At 31.4% G+C, this 6,991-nt stretch overlaps 1 protein-coding gene across 4 annotated transcripts in view; it reads right to left on the bottom strand.

Annotated features, from left to right (window-relative positions):
- LOC108733576 (protein transport protein SEC31-like) overlaps nt 1-6,991 on the bottom strand; it is a 260,375-nt gene that overhangs the window by 22,179 nt on the left and 231,205 nt on the right. For 3 of the 4 annotated variants that reach the window (XM_025980436.1, XM_025980439.1, XM_025980437.1), the window contains one exon: nt 3,751-3,797. The gene's annotated coding sequence lies outside the window, so the exon portion shown is untranslated. Of the gene's footprint in view, nt 1-2,143; nt 2,207-3,750; nt 3,798-6,991 lie in introns of those variants that run through there. The other variant, XM_018464769.1, reaches the window with a different exon arrangement.

Raw genomic sequence — 6,991 nt, 5'->3', positions numbered from 1 at the left:
CTAGCAAGGAGATCGGGCTGAAACTATAGCTACAAGCTATCCAAGGATGGTACTATAGAATGTCACCTCAAGGTAGGCCTAGTGGCGTCATCTCTTGGTTAGGCCGGAAACTTATCAATCCACCCTCGTATATACCTATGAAAGGTAAGAACGGGTAATTGCTGGAGGTTCCGTATATTTTAATTTTATTACGTAAAATAACAGAATTAACTATTTTACAAATAAACCTACAGACTGATACGGTTTGTGTATTTTTTCCGAATTACAAAAAATTTTGTTCGACTATCCTTTACATGAGATGCAAAATTTTAATCTGTTTTTAAAATCACGAAACCGTCAAATCGCAAGGACTAGGATTTTGTATGCGTTAGAACTGATATTTAATGGTCAATATTATCCTGCAAAAACTGTTTTCAGTAATGGTAAAGTAATTTTTATGTAGTTCAGGATTTTGACTATAGCTTCTTCAACATGTATCTACTTTTACTTCAACATTTAATCCAATTTTGACAAGTCCTTAAGTTGAGACTGGTTCCTCGCCTCTTTCCCAACGTTTTTGTTTTATAACAATAAAAATTAGTCCCTCCTCACCCTGGAAATAGTATGAAAACATTGCTTACAACAAACCGAAGTCAGTAAATCAGTAAATTAATTGAGAAGAAGATAATAACATGATTTATTTTCAGCTAGATATACTGAGAATACTGCTATCCTAATTTCAGGATTAAAAGCTCTTGTAGAACAGATAAATTCTGCAGTAGATAAATATCAAATTAGTTACGAATAAACACAAACAATTTTTATCTAGTTGCTGTCTAGTTGGAATGAAGAAACTTTTATAACTTTGATACTGTCGTTTTTTGGAATTTCAATTCTTTATCTACAGCGTTAACGTTCAAGCAATAATAATATAAATGCGAATGCGAGTTTGATTGTTTGCTTGTTACTTTTTCACGCCTTAATTACTCAACCGATCATCATGAAATTTTGTACAGACATTGTCAATAATACAGGAAAGGACATAGGATACATTTTATTCAGAAAAGAAATACTGTTCCCCAAGGATAGAAAAATTAGTTTTAAGTGGTCGTCGAAGATCTTTGACACGAAACTTAAAAACACTTTAACATACTTAATAGTGAAAGACTTTTGAATTGGTCAAAAAAATAATAGCAATAAATATGTAAATAAAGATTAAAATTCAATTACTAATTAATTACCTTTTGATGAGACAGCGGCATAATTTTTATCAACCAACATGATAAAAAGTTAAGTTAATTTATTTTCTCATTCAACGTAAAGAATGTCTATATGATGGCATACGTTAAGTTCAATTTGTTAAATAAATATTCTATATATTCACAGAATAGTATTATACGACAAAAAGTACCTACAAAGTATGAAATTTATAGAAGCATAGTTTTTTACATATACTGCAATTACAAGATTAAAATTTATTACCCCATTGTACAATATTGATAACGATACTTCCATAAATAAAGAAAGATTTATGCTAATGAACATGTTGTATGCTCATATAAATCTTTTTAATTAATGAATAGAATAGCTGAATGCAATGTGACTCAACCTAATAATGTAAAAGTAGTCGCATAAATAATTAATTAGAAGACCACGATGATTACTTGCAAGTTCTTAAACGTATATTCCAAGTATTAGGAGAACATAATAGTTCACGGCGCTATGCTGACGTTACTGAGTATAGGTCAGGATTATAACGCGATACAGAAGTATCACACACTAATAACTACATAGTCAGTCGGTACGTCGGCGGACTTTTACACTTGCAAGCGCAGAGGAGTTACCGCTTATGCTTTCCTGATACCGAGACCGCCAATTTCGCGCCCAACCAAGGAGGCAGGGACCATGTGACCTTTACAACAGAATACTTTGGAATACGTTTACTTTTCAAACATCATGGAAGTGATTTTCGCTAACAGATAACGCCACTATTCACTTCAACAATATTTAGTTGGAATTTAAATTTCACTGCGCTGCGCCGCAAGTAAATGAATGAAAGAAGTTAAAGTTAAAAAACTTAAAACAAAAAATATTATTATTTGTATTAAGTATAAATTTGAAAATTATTAACTTTTGTGATGAACTGGTAAAATAAAATACTCACCAGTCAGATTAACTTATGTGTGTAGGGAAAGCATTGAAAAACTTACGAAATTGTCAGTAGCTACTGAATAGATTTCGGAATTGTTTAATTATTGTAAATAAATGCAATAATGCGACTAATTTTGAAAAGATTTGCAACATTTTATTGACTGATTAAAATAAGAAATTGTTCTTTCTGCTTTATTTAACAGATAACACAAACGAAACCTTTATTTGTAAACACAATCTATTACGTAGAAGAAAAATTTGTTTGGTTTTTGCTGCTAATTTTTATGACAGAAGAACTCTTATTAATTTTCTTAATAATTAAACAACCAGATTCCCTTTGGAGTGAAATCGGACAGAAAGTTTAGTTTTTGACGTTTTCAATGATAAACATATTATAATTCTAATTAATTCTTCAGACCCTGCGAGGCATTAGATAATAATTAAAAACAACAATATGGATTGAATATAATTTTCAAAATAATGTTTACGTTATGAAAGATGCAATCCAACTATACTTAACGTTATCGTTAATTACCTAACACGGCATGTGACAATATGACAGAATAATTAAAATAACTATGCATACGTTTAACAAGAAAAAAAAAGGACAAACATTATCAGCCTTCTACGGTTCTTCCAACATTATACATGGTTCATTTACATTAAAAAAATAATAAAACGAAAGCAAAAACAAATCTGCTAACAGGAAAACAATAAAATAAAACCTCTCTTACTTCGGTTTACATCTAGCGAGTTGCGCTGCCTTTAAAAGGAAATTGCTTTTAGCTGTAATGATGTTTTCAAAAGAGCCGAGAGAATATGCATATTTTAAGACCACTGGTACATGATACCACACGAATGCGAGAAGAAAAGGAAGAAGAAAAATAAAAAGAAGAAGCTTGACTGTTATCATTATCAGTAACGGTGGGTCTTACGTGTGTACAAGCTGACGCGATGGAATAATAATTAGTGATAAATCGCGTTTTTTTTAAGATAAGTACCTATTAGATACCTATTGAACTATTGACGCGATCAGTCAAATAGGTGTAGATACCACCTGGGGGCTGTTCATATTTTGTATCACGGGGCAGAGGGGAAGGGAGGTTCTAGGGTAGCGTCACAGTTAGACAAAGGGGTGACGTGACATTTTCATAAAAATATACTTGAATGCATACGCGGGACGCTACCAAAACTTATTAAACTACCGTTCTTGGTTTGAATCATGTATTTTGTCATACTAATAATTTTATATTATTTAGAAAAATCTACAGGGATTATGAAAAATATTCCTTTCACCTGCCCCACGTTTTATAGATGCCTCCCCTTTGACGAATCCATTAGACGACGTCATGACAAACTGAAGTAACTATATTATTTTATAGGATCCGTATGGGTTTCGAAAGCTCCCGAAAAAGGGTCAAATTTCTAATTTTAACACTAAATTAGCACTAAATTTTCAGCAAGAGTTATTCAATTTTGCTTGCATTACAGTGCTAGGCTTTCCAGACTATGCCTATTTCAAATTATCTTCACACATTACCAACTTTAATAAATAGAGTAGGTACGTATTTAGGAGTAGCTTTTGCGACTCATAGAAAAATGAACATTAATTGGACTTACCGCTACTGCCGCACTTGCCCTCTAAAATTGCATCCATCCACCAAAATCTGCAAAAAAAAAGAATAACTTAAATAAATTGTTATGGTAATATCGTATTTATAGGTGATGTACGTATATTTAAATTCTGTTTTTTAAAATTGATTTATATCAGCTTCTTTCCCTTATAAAGGTTATCAGGTAATTTAAAATTATTTAATGGTACAGGTGTTATAACAAAAGTAATTGAAAGCTCCTAAATAAGATTCATTTATTTAAAAATATTATCATCCTACACGGATATAATTACATTGCGGTACATATATGTATAATTATGTAACGAAATCGGGCCGCCCGTGTGGCACATGAACAATGATTTTTCTTTTATTAGTATGCATGTGGACAGGGCCATGATTAATTTTTTTAACGTTTTTAATTTTTCTTAACATGACCAAAACTGTCTTTATACTAACAAGACCAAGGCCGAATGAACGAGACCAAGACTAAAACCAATTGGTAGGTATAAAATGAAAATACTGGTATGCAAGGGAATAAAAAGTAGGGAAAGAGCGAATATAAAGATAGGAGACAAAAAATTAGAAGAAGTGGCTGATTTTAGATATCTAGGAAGTCAGATAAGTCAGGACGGAAGGAGNAATTGATAGGACAAGATTTGTGTGAAAGAAAATTTTTGGAAAATACACCGGAAAATCCGGAGATTTGGATAGTACTTTTATATGGAAAAAAGTTCATGTTATAAATGTTAACTTTTTTTTGGCTCACTGGCATAAAATCAAACACCTATTTCAGCATTTTAAAAAATTCGACCTTTGAAATAGGGTGAAAAGGGGTTGCAACGTTTATATGCTATTTATAGTTAGATTTACTTGAAACTTGGCTCTTTCATGTAAAAATAGTGATATACATACCCATTTCAAAATTTTAAAAAATTCAACCTTTGCAGGAAGCTGAAAGGAGTTTGCAAAGATTATATGGAACATTTTTGTTTTTGGTCAACCTCAGTGGGGGGGGGGGACGAGTTGTAATGTTTGAATGGGACATATAGTATTTGTGGTCAGATTTACTTGAAACTTAGTCTTAATGCTCGCTCATTTAATTTGTGAAACACCTATTTCGGCATTTTAAATAATTTAAGTCCAAAGGGGGCTTGGGTAAAAAGGGGTATTTGTTTGGGACATATTTTATTGTCGTTGAATTTACTTAAAACTTGATATTTATGTTCTTTGACATAATTAATCAAAGGGAAAGAGGTTGCAAAGTTTCTACGGGGTATTTTTTATTTGTAGTCGGATTTAGTTGATGGTTGCTCTTAATACTGAATTGCTGAAGTATACCTTTAATGGTTTGTTCTGGCGGGTTTTCTATTAAATACCACCGTCACTAACGTCCCAAGCTAGATTGAGTCCCGCTCAAAAAATCGTCAAAAGTAATTTAGACACCAAACAGATGAAATTTTTATTGATTGACACCAGAACTATCGAAATAACAAATAATTTAATTAGTCAATAAATAATGCAAATTAAAACAAACGACCTATCCCAATACAATCTTGATTACCAATTTTCATTAGGAGATTTTTTATTATACTTTTAAATTATTATTGCTGGTGTTTGCATGTTTGTCATTATCCGGGACCCAGCAGGATTTTAAAAAAAGTGCGGAATCCGCCGGCCAATCTTTAGCATTACGAATCTGCAAGTGCCTAGAGCCTAGATGGTAAACTTTTGTGAATAACAATACTTATCGGGGAAAATAAAAATTCGAAAACAACTGGAATTTTGAAGATGTGCTTCCAGTGATCAAATAAAGCTGTCCAAAAATGGATAGTAGAAATGGACACAATTTTTAATAACAAAATAAAGTTTATATTTTTTCAATGAAATTTCTTCTTATTCTCAATAATTATTACAAAATCAATTTTACGAGTTTTAATAGTTGTTTTTATAATAACTTCTAGTGTTTTGTCAGGAAACAGATAATCCAAAACCAGCAACGTAATACACCGTAAAACATTTTAGAAATGACGACGCTAAAAAGTTCCAAAAACTCGCTATTCATTTCGATCCGATAGGTTTGTGGTTGTCTTATCGGCTAAGAAGTGACCATTTATATCAATTTCTGACGGTTGATTCGGTCGATGCAGCTGCAAACGACATTTCCTATTTTCAATAAAAAAGGGAACATTGTTTACCGAGTATTATCTAATCATCGTTATTCAGGTGACTGCATAGATTAAACGAGATAATTAAATTAAACGCCTAATCTGTCTAATTAGCAGTAATTCTAAATAATTTAAAACAATCATTATTTTTCTTTGGAAAGAAATTTATTTTCTCATTGAATACTTCTACAGACCTATGACCTTTTTTAAACATACATTGTAGTATATGTAGTAATACCATTTATAGGATATAAATCCTATTAACATAATTAAATACTGTAAATAGAAATAGGTTTCCATTGGAAAATATTCACAATTGGATGAATGATACACACATACACACACAATAATTTCCATTAACGGTCAAGAAGGTAGATGGTGCCAAACGATCTACTAATATTTGTCACAAAAATAACCGTTATCACTCAAAGACGTTCTTTTCCTGACATTCACTCACACTTTTATTACAATCTTCTTTTTAACTTTGGACACGTACAAAAATTGTTGTTTACGTTGGAAACAAATGAAAACTTTTGTTCACAAATAAAAAGCCTTTTCTATTCACACAGTTGACGAAGCTAATATCTATCTGTTTCTAAAAACTGGAGAACGGTCGATCAATTTCATCGTTAGATCTTATTTATTTACGGAATTATCGATTGTAAAAATATTACATAATATACGTTGATTATCAACGAAATGTTTACGCCTCTATAACTGTATAATGAATTGAACGTTTGTTAGTCTCATTAAGCGATATCCAAGAAAACCATTAATCAAGTAATGGTAATTCTGTAATTGTAAAGTAGGAGCACTGCTAAATGAAGCTTCGTAATTTCAGTTATTTAAGAACACACACAATTAAATTCTTCAGGCACTAAATGCAGGATCAATGTGGAAGAAGGATGCGTTTTTGGAACAGGGGTTGAATATTAAATCAAAAAGATTGAGTATAAGGTTTAGTCAAATTATAATGTGAAACACTTTTAATGCTTCTTCATTAGAGAAAAAATATTATCTATATATATAAAAATGGATCGAGAGAACGGCTGGACCAACTTCGATACTTTTTTTTTTTTTAAT

This window comes from Agrilus planipennis, unplaced genomic scaffold (genome assembly GCF_000699045.2).
Source record: "Agrilus planipennis isolate EAB-ADULT unplaced genomic scaffold, Apla_2.0 scaffold41, whole genome shotgun sequence".
NCBI lineage: Eukaryota > Metazoa > Arthropoda > Insecta > Coleoptera > Buprestidae > Agrilus > Agrilus planipennis.
Note: the sequence above shows the minus strand (reverse complement) of the source record. Positions and strands in the feature narration are given on the sequence as shown.